Raw genomic sequence first — 15,382 nt, forward strand, 5'->3', positions numbered from 1 at the left:
CCTGTAGAAGTGGAAAATTGCCCGGCGGTTTATTGGCCACTGTTGAAGGATGCTATGGCCGCGGTGGGCACTGTTCTCGTCCCTCCCAGTCTCCGGACAGTGAATCGCAACCGCTTGTGTATGCTATGGGACACTGCAAGAAAAAGGCCTGCTTGGTTGCGCCTTAATTGCTCGGGCATGCATCCGTTACACTTTCGATTGAAATGGGGCAATTTCGCAGGGCATTGCTTTTCCTGTGGACAGTTGGGGCATTTCATGGCTGAATGCCCGGAACAGCAACATACCTCCGATGTTGGCCATGCTGCGCCGCCCACGGAAGATATGGTGTGTGATGCCCCGTCGCTGGATGCTATCCACCAGCCCCAAGTTCTGGCCAAAGGTAAACAACAGGTTTCGGGTCTGGATTCCTGTGCCACTGATTGGGTGGAAGTACATGCAAAAAAAGGCAACAGGGTTGTTGCTGGCATGGAAAATACCGTGTCTACTCCCTCACAAGATTCCATGCGTACATATATGCGCAGGAAGGAAATGTTGTCTTCTGAGCGCGCTGCCCCTGCTATGGTTTCCTCTGCCCCACGTCATCAGCCCGCCAGAAAAATGTATTCAGATCGTCCAAAGGGTCCCCCTGCTAAGCTGGCATTTGATACCAGAGGTAATGTCATTACCCCATGGGACCGTCGTTACCCCCGCTTCAACCCCAAGCCAGTAGATATGCCGTCTACTTCCAAATCTGGTCCTCAGAACTCTTTTGCTGTGTTGGCGGATTTCTTGGACGAGGGAGTCCTGGACATTCTTGCTGACAAGGTCAAATCAAGGCAAGCTGTGCCTCGTACCTGATTTGGTTTTAACTACACATGAAAATAGCCACGTGGAATGTGCAAGGAATTTGTTCTCGCCACAAGCAACATGTCATGTGGACGGTATTGCACGAAAATCAGTGGGATGTCCTGTGCGCTGTTGAGCACAAGAGTCATGGTGAAGCCGGAAAAGTAGTGGATTGCAATGGCTTTTGACTGTTCTATGCAGGGACAAAGGCATGCATTATTCGGGAGTGCTCATGATTGTACATGACAAATATCAGCCTATGCTTATTAAAAATGATGTTCATGGCCGCTTTTTGGTGATTGAAATTTTATTCGAAGGGGAAATCTTATGGTTAGTTGGCCTCTATGCTCCGAATGATTCGTTATCTCGTCGGGAGCTTTGGCAGACTTTGCAGACCTCCTTGTCACTTGGCTGACGAGGCTTCTTCATGGGGGATTTTAATGTGTGTGTGGATTCTTCCCAGTCCACATCGGAGCATTCGGTGATGGACGCACCTGAAAGTCGTATGTGGCATGAGTTGGCTCTTTCTGTTCTTAAGCAAGATCTCTGGTCCTGGCTACACCCGTCTTCTACAGGGTTTACTTTCCATTCGGCTCAGTATGCAACAACATGGTCGCGACTGGATCGTATGTATATCATGCAGAATGATGACTTTCTTCCCGAGATGCTCGACATCAAAGTGTTGCAGCAATATGCTTTGTCAGACCATTTCCCTCTGCAGCTTGAGCTGCTTGCACAACCCATTGCACCTTTCAAGCGATTTCTGGACCGACTCCCTTTGCGCTTCAACTCATCTTACCTGAAGCATGCACTCTTTCAGGGCTATATGCAGCAATTGATTGACAGATTTGTCTTGGACTTCTCTTCTCAGGGCACTGCGTCTTTTGAAAGATTGCTCTCTAATGTACAACGGGTTGCTCGACAGTATGGGATTTATCATGCCTCTCTTTGTCGGCAGCGTCGCAAGGCAGCAGAGGATCTGCTGGCTTTGGTTCGTTCGCTACTGGTCGACACTCCGGATGATGCATTTCTGCTTGGACTAGACATGCGGGTGGCTGATCTTAATAAAGCATTCTAGTTAAAATCATATCAGCAGGCCAAACTGCAACATCTGACGGAAACTTTGCAAGATAGTGCATGTCAGACCCATAAGTTCTTTCGAGCGCTCCATGCCTCTCCTGCTCGAGAAAATATGACCAGACTCGAGGATGCAGAAGGCCACCTTATCCTGGATCCGCAGACTATTGTGCATATGTGCAGGAATTATTTCCATGACCTTCTCGGTTTCACCTCTCCCCCTTCGGCCCAAATTACTCAGGCCCGTTCGGCTTTTTATGACCTGGTCCGCAATCAGCTTCCGCAGGACATGCAAACTACTATGGAGTCTGATATTTGTGAGGCAGAGGTTATGGACGTCTTGTTACACTTACCTAAGGATAAAAGCCCGGGTTGGGATGGTCTCACTAATGAGTTCTTTGAAGCTTTTGCTACCCAACTGGTGAAACCTTTGCAGGCTTCGTTCCAGCAGGTGTGGGAAACGGGGATCATGCCTTCCTCATGGAAAGAAGGTCTCATTAAACTGCTTCCAAAAGCTCCTTCGCCATCTAAGTTGACACAGTGGCACCCAATTTCTTTGATGGGTTCAATGTACAAAATCTTTTCCAAAGTAATGGCGAATCGGCTCCATAAGCATCTCCCGGCCATTGTGCACCCTGTACAGTATGGTTTTATTAAGGGCCGAAATATCCTACACAATGTATTGAATGCTCAACTGGCAATTGATTATGCCAGGCATTCCAATCAGGAGGTCGTACTGATTCAACTGGACCTGGAAAAGGCTTTTGACTATCTAGACTGGTCTTTCGTTGCTGAACTTATGTCTGCTATGGGCTTTCGTCTGCGGATGTCTAGTCTCATATACACTATTAGCGCTGCAGCGTCTTCGCGGGTCATGCTGAACAGAGGTGTTACTGAGCCATTTGTCCTCGCCCGCTCTGTCAGGCAAGGATGCCCTTTGAGCCCTCTATTTTTTGCACTTGCCACACATCCAGTTCTTTCGATGTTATCTCATATGGCAGCCTCTTCTCAGTTGGCAGGACTGTCACTTCCTACAGGACAGCACTTCATTGGCCAATCCCTGGCGGATGATACTTTTATGATTTTGCGTGCGGACAGGGATAACCTTCGGAGAGCATTGGATGTTTGGGGCCTCTTTGGTCAGGCGTCCGGCCTTCGCATCAACGCCCTCAAATCAGCCATTCTCAGCTGCACGGAGTCGGATTTGCAGTCCTTGGACTGGCAGGGTCTGGTTGTTCCTCGTGGCTCCATTGTCAGGCACCTTGGGTACCTTTTGGGTGTTGATGTTCCCCCAAAGCAACTGCTGCAGTGGATTTCTCAGAAAATGGTGGCTAAGTTTATGTATTGGAAATCTCAAGCTTGGCCTTTCCATGTTCGTCTCAAAGTGGCCCAGACTATTATGTTGCCAATGCTCACATATTTCTTACCATTGTTGCCCTGGACTACTACGACTCTCAATGCTCTTACTCAGTCCATTCGTTTCATGCTATGGAAGAAAGACTCATTGCATGATGCAGGTATTTCCTGGATCTCTTGGTCGCATGCGTGCACTCCTAAACGCATGGGTGGCGGAGCTATTTTAGATGCCCAAACTCACATGCAGGCTCTCCGTTAGTCGCTTTTCCGCGCCATGTGCTCGGATCATCATCCATGGGTCGATATAGCCCGTTATTTCCTTGAGGGCCAGGGGCTTCAACATGGCAATACCCAGATCCGGAGTTCTTGGTGGCATGTTCTTAATGCTGATTCGCGGTTCTCCAGCTCTTCCTCGTTGCTGCTTACTCATTTGGTGTGTTCGTGGAAACACGTCCTCCAGAAGGCCCAGTGGCATCCAGCGGAGGATCGCTTAGCTGCTAACTCTTTTCAATTGGAGTTGCTGGCAGTTTCCCGTTTACTTGCATGGGAAGGTAAACAGGACCTCGGACCACAATTCAACCGGATGGCCCGTTTGGGTTTGTCTTCCGTTGCGGATGCCACCCTTGCCAGTCGTAATGTGCTTGTATCTTTTCGTACAGCCAGGCGGCTTTTCAGGATCCCTCGTGGTTACAGGCCTTTATGGGAACAGCTTTTGAGGGTGCTCCAGAGCAGACAACCCTTTCCTGCCCTTGCTTCGGATCATCCCTGGCAGGATTGGGACCTACAAGGCCGGCTGACCTTAAGCAAAGCCTCTGCTAACCAAGTGTATCATATTCTGATTAAAGATCATCAATGGCTCGTCACCAAAGTGAATGCTTTATGGGGATTACGTAAATCCCGGTCATGGTGGAGGGAAACTGTGATGGCGGGCTGGTTGAACAAGACACCCTTCAAATGTAAAGTTTTTTCTTTGGAGAATGATGGTTGGTGGTCTTCCGCTTGCTTCGGCTCTCTCCAAGCGACGAATCTCCAATGGCCACTGTTTCTTTTGCACCACTGCTGTGGAATCCGCCCGCCACCGATTTATTTCTTGCCCCATCGCAAAGAAAGTCTGGTTATTTATGTCGGCTGTCTGGCAAGGAGTGGTTGGTTCCACCCTGCGCCCCTTTGATTGGGTTTTCGGGCAGCCCAAATACCCCGCTCCTGCACAGCCACATATGAAGCTCGTGTATCATTTTCTTCGATATTGGGGCTGCTGGCATAACTGGACCGTCCGGAATGCTTTTCTTTTTGACTCCGCCTATAATATTCAGCGGCATATTGCCAGGCTTAAGGGCCTCTTGTATTGGCAGTTGGATCTTCTCCGGCATTCTGATTTGCTCTCTAGGGAGGACTTACATCCCTGGCATAGGGCAATTTCCTCTGCATCTTTGCCATGACGTTGTAACTTGTAGCACTTAGAATCTCTTCACATGATGACTTAGATTGTCATCATGTATCTTGTAATCAAGTAATCTTGTATTTTTTTCGTAATTAATACAATTACCTTTTACGAAAAAAGAGAGAAAGATATATTAATGTTTGCAAAAGGCCAATGTGGCCTATGAGACAAAAGCCAAGCAGCATGACAGTTCAAGACACGCATCACAATCCAGGCATTAGATAGGCAGAATGACAGTTCAATACAGGCATCACAATCCAGGCATTAGATAGCAGTCACTGTCCAGCCACATAGAGAGGGTTTGACCTACAACAACAGACATCGCAACTGAAGCATTAGACAGTTGTCACTGTCCAGCCACATAGAGAGGGTTTGACTTGCAACAACAGACCTGCTTGCACTCTCCATAGGAGGGAGCAGACAAGATAGTGATGAGCTTTGCACAAGACAGAAAGATCTTTAAAGTACATCGAGTAGTGCGAGAGATGGCTGGCCTAAACACAGCCTTCATCGATCAAGTAGTGGCAGCTCTGGGACCAGATTCAAGAGCTGAAGAGGAAGAGGAAACGGTTCTTGGACTGAGGAAATGATGCAAGGCTCTGATCACAGGAACCTGGATAAAGGTAGACAGCCCTTGCAGGCCTTGGATCAATTTGAGCCTGGTTGGGTTGAGGTTCATTCAAAAAAAGGAAAAAAGACTGATGCTGAGTTGCTAGCTGCCATGCACATAATTTCTCAAGATCAATTGTGTACATACGTGAGAAGGAAGGATAAGCTTTCTTCTGAACTTATCATCTCTGAAGCGATTTTCTCTAGACAAGGGAGGCTGGCAAATGCTAAAATGTCTGGTGATCATTAAAGGGATTTTCCAGCCCATCTTGCCTTTGATAGGAAAGACAAGGTGATCAGTCCTTGGGATCGTCGCTATTCAAGTTTAGCTCTTCAGCCAAGGGATAATCCCTCTAGTTCTAAGTTTGATTGTCATAGGCAGAATGCATTGGCAGTGCTGGTCGAGTTCTTGAATGATAGGGTACTTGATGTGTTGGCAGAGAGGGTTAAATTGAGGCAGGATCAGCCTCAAATCTGATTTTCATTTCTTTGATACATGAAGATCGCCAATTTGAATGTTCGTGGGATTTTCTCTCGAAGCAAGTAGCATGACATGTGGTGCATTTTGTCTGACAATAGTTGGGATGTATTGTGTGCACATTAACGTCATAGTGAAGAATTGCAGATTGCCATGGGTTTCAATCGTTTTATGCTGGGGGCATTGCAAAGCAACACATTGGTGTCCTCATGGTTATTCATGAGAGAAATTTCAAGTGGTGCTTGTAAAGAATGATGTGTTTGGGTATTTTTTGGGGATTTGAAATTATGTTTGAAGGCGAAGTTTTATGGCTGGTTGGAGTTTATTCATCAATGATTCCTTCTACCCTCGTGACCTATGGGATCACCTGAAATCAACCTTGTCTCTTGGAAAACAGTGGGCCTGCTAATGAGGGACTTCAATATGTGCGGATCCTTTGGAGTCTACATCCAATTTCTCAGTGATGGATGCACCAGAGGGTCATGCATGGGATGATTTTACATTGGCCTACCTCAAACAAGACCGTAGGCCTTGCGATTTACTTTTCATTTTGCCTAGCATTCGATGACATGGTCTCGATTGGATCGTATATATATTTTCCATGCTGATACTTTTTCTTGGCCGGAGATTCTAGAAATGAGAGTATTGCAGAAATATGCATTATTAGATAACCTTCCTTTGCAGCTTGACATGCTTCAACAGCCCATCACTCCCTTGCACAGTTTCTTGACAGACTTCCTTTGCACTTCAATTCCTCCTATTTGAATCATGCATCTTCAATGGTTACATGGGATAGGTTTCTGCTTGACTTTCCATGTGTGGGCAATACCTCCTGTGATCACTTGATTTGCAAAGCGCAAAGGATTGGTAGGAAATATGGCATTCACCATGACTTGGTTTGCAGACAGTGTATACATGCAGTGGAAGAAATGTTAGCTTTGGTCTGCTCTTTTTTACTTGAGTTTCTAGATGATGTTTTCTTGGCCCCATTACCTGTGGGGTGGGCAGATCTTATCAAGCATTTTCACCAGAGATCTTATCAGCAAGCCAAGCTCAAAGCTTTGATTGAGATTTTCGTAGGATAACTCATGTCGGCCCATAAGGTCTTCCATGGCTTGCATGCATCCCCTACATGGGAAAACATGGTGAGACTATAGAAGGCTAATTATCAGATGGTCACGGACCCTTAGTCCATTGTTAATGGGTAGAAGGTATTTTTAAGAACTTTTGGATTCTAGATAGTCTCCTTCTAATTAGATCATCTCCTTCCCCCTGTTCAATATTTTAGGCCTTGGTTAGAGATCAGCTAGAGGACAGCGATGTAGACAGCAGGTCTCAGATAACATCCCGTCCCTCATCTCAGAGGAGATGGGACGCTCCCTCCTAGCCCCCTTCACAGTGAAGGAACTAGAGGAGGATTTCTATACATAGGATGGGTAGAAATGCCCGGGAGAGGATGCGTCTCTAAGCCTTTCTTCACTACCTTCTAGGAAGTGGTGGTGGACTCCCTACTGATGGCCTTTCAGGAGATTTTCACTTCACGACAGATGCCAGGGAGTCTTTCAGCAGGCCTTATCAGTCTTCTCCCCAAAGGGGGGGACCGGTTGGAGCTTTCCCAGTGGAGACCAATCATCTTATTGTCAGTGGCCTATAAGGCGCTGGCAAAGATGATTGGTAGGCAACCACGCCCCGTGCTTCAAGACATCATCCATGACGCAGAGATAGGCTTTGTCCAGGATAGGAGCATCCTGGACAATGTATTCATGTTCTTTGAGGCGACAAAGTGGGCCCAACACAGTGGGCAGAGACTGGCCATACTACTCTTGGATTTTGAGAAAGCCTATGATAGAGTGGACTGGGATTTCCTAGAGGGCACCATGGTGAGGTTGGGTCTCCCCCAGGCTTGCATTTGCGGGGTCTCCGCACTTAACAGATCGGCCACTAGTAGGGTTCTCATAGAAGGGAGGCGAGGCGAGGAGTTTCGGCTAGAGAGATTGGTCCGACAGGGCTGCCCCCTTGCCTCGTACCTGTTCCTTCTCTTTGCAAAGGCGATGCCTCACTTTCTCAGATCACGTGTGAGCGGATTATGTGGCCTCGGACTTCCAATAAGAGAGGAGACCGAGTTGTTAGACTTAGAGTATACAGATGATACGGCAATCTACATAGAAGATGACGAGTTGATGTTGAAGAGAGTGAGGCTGGCTCTTGAGGTGTTCTGTTCTGTAGTGGGAGCAAAAATCAACTGGCGAAAGTCGGTTGGTTTCCTTACAGACCCGAACTCTAGCATGGAGTGGGGCGTCCACCTCGGATTTAGATGGGTGAGGAGAGGATAGACCGCGTCCGGTACCTAGGGTTCTAGGTGGGACTTGACATCACTGCTGCCCAAGAGTTTCTTCCAGTCCTCGATTCTATTCGGAGGAAGCTGACCTACTAGAGTACAGCTCGCCTCTCATTAGCCGGCCGAGCCCTAGTGGTTAACCAGGTCCTTCTAGCGACGGCGTGGTGCATCGCCTTGTGTTGGTGCTTCTCCTCCTCCTGCGTAATGCAGCTTCGCCACCTAGTGTGGAATTTCCTTTGGTCCGGGTCAGACGGCTCCAAGGATTTTAGGGCCAAGGTGGCGTGGGCGATCATCATATGACATCAGTCAGAGGGAGGACTTGGGATCATAGACCCAGAGTATTAGAGTATGGCTCTCCTGGGAAATCTAGTTATCTGCGGCCTCACACCGGGAGGGCAGACCTGGAAGGTCCTATTTCAAGAGGGTCTTCAGGACTGTAGACCGAGCCTTGGCAGTGAGTGGAGGCCGTTCCTGAGATGGATCTTCACGTCAGCCTAGATCACCCCCTCCACATCACCCTTCCTATGCAGCTTGCTCCGCGTGTAGCAAGGCCTCCATCAGGCTCCAATCTAGAGCTCCCCAAGTTGCAAGGAGGAGATAGACCGTGATTTGGAACTCCTAGGTCAGGGACCGGGAAGGGGCAGAGATTGGCGAGTGCCCCCACATCTAGTGGGATGGTTGGGAGGCTGGCCCGGCTCGTACCATCAGGACATGGTGGGAGGTGTATAGGATGGCGGACAAGGAGGTGCTGTAGCAAGTATCAGGCTGCCAGTGACCCGAGGAGTAGAGCTGAGAAGGGAGATAGACGTAGCAATCCCTCAGGAGTGGCTTGCTTTGCGGAACTTCCTTTGGTCCGGGTTAGACGGCTCCAGGGATTCCCGGGCCAAGGTGGCGTGGGCGACTATCATACGGCATTGGTCAGAGGGAGGGCTTGGGATCATAGACCCAGAGTTTCAGAGTATGGCCCTCTTGGGCAAGCTAGTTGTCTGCGGCCTCACACCGGGAGGGCAAACCTGGAAGGTGCTAATGCAGGAGGATCTTCAGGATTGTAGACCGAGGCTTACCAGTGAGTGGAGGCCGTCCCTGAGATGGATTTTCACGTCAGCCCAAAACACCCCCCCCCAGATCACCTTTCCTACGCAGCTTACTCTGCGTGTGGCAAGGCCTCCGTAAGGCCCTAATCCAGAGCCCCCTAGGCTGCCAGGAGGAGATAGACCGTCAGCCGGTGATCTGGAACCCCCAGGTCAAAGATCGGGAAGGGGCACAGATTGGTGACCGGCCCCACATCCAGTGGGCTGGTTGGGAGGCCCGGCCGGCTTATACCATCAGGACATGGCGGGAGGCGTACAGGATGGTGGACGAGGAGGTGTTGCACTGAGTTTCAGGTTGTCAGAGAGGAGTGGAGTTGAGGCGAAGGGAGATAGATATAGCAATACCTCCGGAGTGGCTTGCTCCCCCAATACGAGTGCTGATAGAGCCGGGGGAGGTATAGGTTGCTTGGTTTTCACCAGCAGACATCCCCCTACAAGTAGCAAGTAGAGTGGGTGGCACCCCAGAAGGGACTTTCTTCACCGTTCAGGGGGGGGGCCTCTGGCCCTTGGCAAAGGGCAGCAGGATGAGGGGATAGCTGCCCTTTTATGGAGGAGGATTCGAGTAGTGGGCCTTCAGGGGAAGACATGGCGATTGGACCCCTATGTTTTCTGGAAGGAGCTCAAGAAGTGGCGCCTTTGGATCTGGGAGAGCAGACCACTTGATGAGCTGGGGTGGGATCCAAGAGAGTGGCTATGGCCGACCATTGCAGTTGCCATGAAGCCATCGAGGTTCCTAGAGTATACTACCAAGATTGGCAGACACGTACTGATGCAAGAGGATATGGATTGGGTGCCGTCACGTAGCAGGCATTGGGCGGAACATAGCATCACGGAGCCGTTCCGACGGACCTTTTGGCGCCGCCTATGGGATAGCTAGAGGCTAAGGAGGGTATCATATTTCTTATGGCTGGTGGCACATGGAGGCTTGGCGGTGGGAAGTTGGCTTGCCCAGATGCAGGAGGGAGGTTGTAAGCGTTGCACACAGTAGCCTCTAGAAACCTCAAAGCATTGCCTTTGGTCATGTGAGGAGGCACTGCTCATGTGGAGAGGAGCATGCCGCATCCTTCGCCGTACAGTACATAGCCTTGGATGTATCTCATGGGGAGCTTTCTGTTGGCAGGCAGTCAACTAGGGCCGTCACCTTCTGTATGAGGCCGGGATGCAGGACATGATATTCATCATTGAGGGAGGGTTGTGCACAGTGGTCGGTTTGGAGGCTCTACCCATCTGCAAGGTACTGGAGCCCACAATAGACCGCTCTGAGGTATGGGAGATCATAGGGAGTCTTACTAGATGGCATATCTGGAAGGCACGGTGTTAGGAGACTTTTGGCGGAGAGAGACTTTCAGAATAGGTGACCCTAGCAAAGCTCCGGGGCTCCATCATCCACGCCCTCCGCGGCCGTTGGGATCAAGTGTAGGGCGAGTCTAGGGCTCTTTTGGAGCTCCATGGTCACTTCATGCATACCTGGGGCGACCAGGACGTGTTTTTCGTGATGCATGCAGGCAGTCCCAAATGGCGATATACCCCCCCTCTGTGGCTTTTGGCCCCCATTCCCCCCAGACTGCCCTGAGTGGCTTGTATTCATGATGCATTTATGTTTGTGTATCATCTCCAGCTTTTCTTTGAGTAGTATTAGCAGCCACATTTTATTTGCAAAAAAAAAAAAAGAGCGGCATGCTCCCCCGATACGAGAGACGATAGAGCCTAGGGAGGTATGGGCTGCTAGGTTTTCACCAGCAGGCATCCCTCTATAGGTGGCAGGAAGAGTGGGAGGCGCTCCACCTGGGACCTTTTTCACAGTGCAGGATGGGGGGGCGTTTGGCTCTTGACAGAGGGGAGCAGGATGAGGGGATAGCTGTCCTTTCATGGAAGAGGATCCAGGTGATTGGCTTTCAGAGGAAGACATGGCAGCTGGACCCTTTGGTCTTTTGGCAGGAGCTTAGGGAGTGGCGTCTCTAGATATGGAAAGAAAGGCCACTTGATGAGCTGGAGTGGGATCTGGGAGAGTGGCTTTGGCCGGCCACTGTGGTCACCAAGAAGCCACTGAGGTTCCTAGAGTACATTGCCAGGATTGGCAGACACGTACTAATATAGGAGGATATGGATTGGGCGCCGTCATGTAGTAGGCAGTGCGCGGAGCACAGCATCAGGGAGCCGTTCTGACAGACCTTCTGGTGCTGCCTATGGGATAGCTGGAGGCCGAGGAGGGTATCATATTTTTTATGGCTAGTGGCACATAGAGGCTTGCGGTGGAAAGCTGGCTTGCCCAGATGCAGGAGGGAGTTTGTAAGTGCTACACACAGCAGTCTATGGAAACCCCAAAGCACTGCCTTTGGTTGTATGAGGTGGCACAACTCGTGTGGAGAGGAGTATGCAGCATCCTTTGCTGCATAGCACCCAGCCTTGGATGTATCTCTTGGGGAGCTTTCTGCTGGTAGGCGGTCAGCTAGGGCCGTCACCTTCTGCATGAGGCCGGGATGCAGGATACGATATTCATTATCAAGGCAGGGTCGTGCGCAGTGGTGGGTTTAGAGGCTCTACCCATCCGCCACAGGTACTGGAGCCCACAGCACACCGCTCCGAGGTATGGGAAATCATAGGGAGTCTTACTGGTTGGCATATCTAGAAGGCACGGTGTCAAGTGGCTTTCGACAGAGTGAGACTTTCAGTACAGACGACCTTAGCATCATCCACTTCCTTCAAGGCGGATGGGATCAGGTGTAGAGCGAGTCTAGAGCTCCTCAGGAGCTCCGATGTCAGTTCATGCGCACTTTGGGCAGCCAGGACCTGTTTTTCGGGATGCAGGAAGGCAGCCCGAGATGGTGATATACCCCCCCTCCATGGCTTCTTACCCCCATCCCCCTCAGAGCGCTTTGAGAGACTTGTATATATGATGTATCTGTGACTTTCATCAGCTCGAGCTTGTCTGTTGAGCATGAGTACTCCATTGTAATCAGTTTTTTTGAGTAATATAATCAGCCACATTTTACAGGAAAAAAAAAACTACTTGGTAAAACCTTTAGCTGCTATGTGTCAAGTAGTTTGGGATTTCGGATTCATGCTGACATCTTTGAAAGGAGTTACCAAGTTGATATCCGAAGTCCCTTCTCCTTTGATGCTCAAACATTGGAGACCAATTTCTTTGATGGGTACTATGTATAAGATTTTTTCAAAGGTGTCGGGTAATCGCCTCCATAAGCACCTCCTTGTCATTGTGCATCCTCATCAATATGGATTCATTAAGAGTAGGAGTATTTTGTATAATATTCTGAATGTGCACATGGGCATAGATAATGTGTAGCACTGTATTTAGGAATTCGTTCTCATGCAGTTGGATTTGGAGAAGGCTTTCGATTACCTAGAATGGTCTTTCCTTGTGGCTTATGTAGGCCATGGTTTTTAGGCCACTTATGTCTCAATTGATGTACACCATTAATAGTTACGCTTCTTCCCATGTCATGCTAAATGGAAATGTCAGAGAACCTTTTACTCTTGCACGGTCTATCAGATAGGGATTCCCTCTGAGTTCACTATTCTTCACCCTTTGTGACCCATCCGGTTCTCTCCATGTTATCACATTTGGTCGAGACTGGGCAGTTGGCAGGGTTATCCCTTCCTTTCAATCAACATTTTGTTTGGTAGGCATTGGCAGATGACACATTCATGATATTGAAAGTGGATAAGGATAACCTCCGTAAAGCATTGGATGTTTGGGATTTGTTTGGCTCCATATTAATATTGCTAAAGTGTCTCTCCTCAATTGCACTGAATTAGATTTGCAGGTGTTGGGGTGGCAGGAAGTGTTGGTTCCATGTGGCAATATTGCATGTGGCATCTTAGTTACTCTTTGGGCATTGAAGCTCAGCCTAAGTAATTGCTACAATGGATCTCTCAAAAGCTAAAAAATAAGTTTGTCTACTGATAATCTCAGGCTTGGATGGCCATTTCATATGTGCCTCATAGTGTTCCAGACTATTATGCTGCCCATGCTTACTTACTTTTTCCACTTTTGACTTGGACTAGGACCTTCATGTTGTGGAAAAATGATTCAGTGCATGCTAGCATTTCTTGGATTTATTGGAATCATGTTTGTACTTTTTGGAAGCATGGGTGGTGGGGCTGTTTTGGTTATTGAGACTCACATGGTTGCCAATTGTTGGTAACTTTTTCAAGCAATGTGTGCTGCTCAATACCCTTGGGTCTAGATTATTTGCTTCTTTTTTGAAGATCAAGGGATTTTGCATGGTAATACTAAAATTCAGGGTTTGTGGTGGCACATACTCAACATTGATTCTCAGTTTTCAACATCTTTGTTTGTTTTGGTGACCCATTTTGCATGTTCATGGAAGGCCATTCTTTAGAAGGTGAAGTTGCACCCAACGGAGGATAGATTGTCTACTAATATGTACTAATGTTTTGCAGATGGAATTGTTGGCTATGTCTCACCTGCTCTCTTGGGAAGGAGAACAAGAGGATTGGCCCAGGTTTAATCACATGGCCCATTTGGGTTTGGATTTTTAGGAGGATGCGACTCTATCAGCCGGTGGTATGTTGATGTCTTTTTGAACAGAGAGGTCCCTTGGATCCCTCTTGCATAGCATGCCCTGTGGGGTCAGATCTCAATGCACTTGCAGGATTGATAGGCCTTTCCTGCTCTGGATTCTGATTGTCCTTGGCAGGATCGGGACCTTGTGGATCGCCTAAGTCTAGAGCGTGCTTCAGTTAATCAGATATATCACTTTATGATTGTTGGCCACCATTGGTTGGTGACCGAAGCTAATGCTATATGGGGACTACATAATCCCAAGGCTTGGTGGAAAGCTAGAGTCGAACATGGTCTTCATAGACCAGGTGGTGGATGCCTTGGGGCTTGATTCGGATGATGAAGAGTGGGAAGAAATGGTTCCTTGTAAGGAGATGGTTGCCCCTTGTTCTGGGGTTCAGCTTGGTTCAGATGTGTCACCCCCCATATAATGAAGTCAGCACACCCTTGATGATGTAGTGGCTGATTCTCAAGCCCCTCCACAATTCCAGCATTGTGCTTGTTCTTATACACAAGTGACTTTGGATGTTGAGGAGTCCCAAGACTTGGATTGGGAACATCCCTTGGAATTTACCAATATGTTGTTCGGGGAATATGTTCAACACAACTGGGAATCCTTTCCAGACTAGGACAAAGAGGATGTTTTGGATGCTACAGTAGATACCAAGACTATATTGTGTTCTTTCTGAGCTTTCTATGAAAGAGGGGTCATCCTTTTTTTCATCGGTAGGATTCCAATGTTGTCCTGGATCCGCCAATGGTTAAACTCCATTTTGTAGGGAGATTGTGTAGATGAAATCTTTGTTGGCCCATCAGGCTTCTATGAGATAATGCTTAAATCAACAAGTGCTTGTGATGATCTTTTGGCTAGAGTTCCACTCTTCTTTGATAGAGGCCTAGTGCATGTAGTGGATTAGAGATCATTGGTGGACTTCCAACGGTTGCTTCAGCAAGAATGCTTGGTATGGGTTGAAGTTGAATGCTGTCACATAGCCTATTCGCCTTTGCTTAAGGATGCTATGGGAGTGATTAGCACGGTTTTGGTTACCCTTAGCTTGCAAGCTGCCAACCACAACTGCATGTGGATGTTGTGGGATACCTTGCGCAAAAGGCACAACTGGTTGAGCTTGAATTGTCATAGAATGCCTTCAATGCACTATCATTTTGAAGTGAGGAACCTTTGCAGGGCATTGTTTTTCTTGTGGGCAATTGGGGCATTTCATGGCTCAGTGTCCAGAGGCGACCATTGCTATGGATAGGGGTTTGGCTTCACTAGTGAATGATGCTCTTATGGATGATGGCCCTCCAGCAAATATGGCTCTGATGCAGACCAATGTGGATAAATGGAGACAACCTATGCAGCCTTTGTATTCCCCTGACCACGATTGGGTTGATGTCCAAGCCAAAAGAGGTAAAGAGTCTGATGTGAGCTCGGCAACAGTGATGCCTAGCACTTCACAAGATTCCTTATGCCCTTATGTGCATCGCAAAGATAAGGCATCATTTGTATCTATTGCTAATGCCGCAGTCCCGATGTGCCCTTGAAAATCTTTTGCTTTGAAGGCCTCTATTGACCGTGCATGGGACCATACTATGCAGCTTGCTTTTGATCCTTGCAGTA

General features: G+C 48.4%; 1 protein-coding gene across 1 annotated transcript in view; it reads left to right on the plus strand.

The window, feature by feature from the left end:
• The window catches only part of LOC148024757 (uncharacterized), a 257,074-nt gene that overhangs the window by 132,701 nt on the left and 108,991 nt on the right, over positions 1-15,382 (plus strand). The gene's annotated exons all lie outside the window — the stretch shown is intronic.

This window comes from Lygodium microphyllum, chromosome 15, assembly GCF_053477565.2.
Source record: "Lygodium microphyllum isolate KBCC chromosome 15, Lygodium_microphyllum_v1.1.10, whole genome shotgun sequence".
Taxonomy (NCBI): Eukaryota; Viridiplantae; Streptophyta; class Polypodiopsida; order Schizaeales; family Lygodiaceae; genus Lygodium; species Lygodium microphyllum.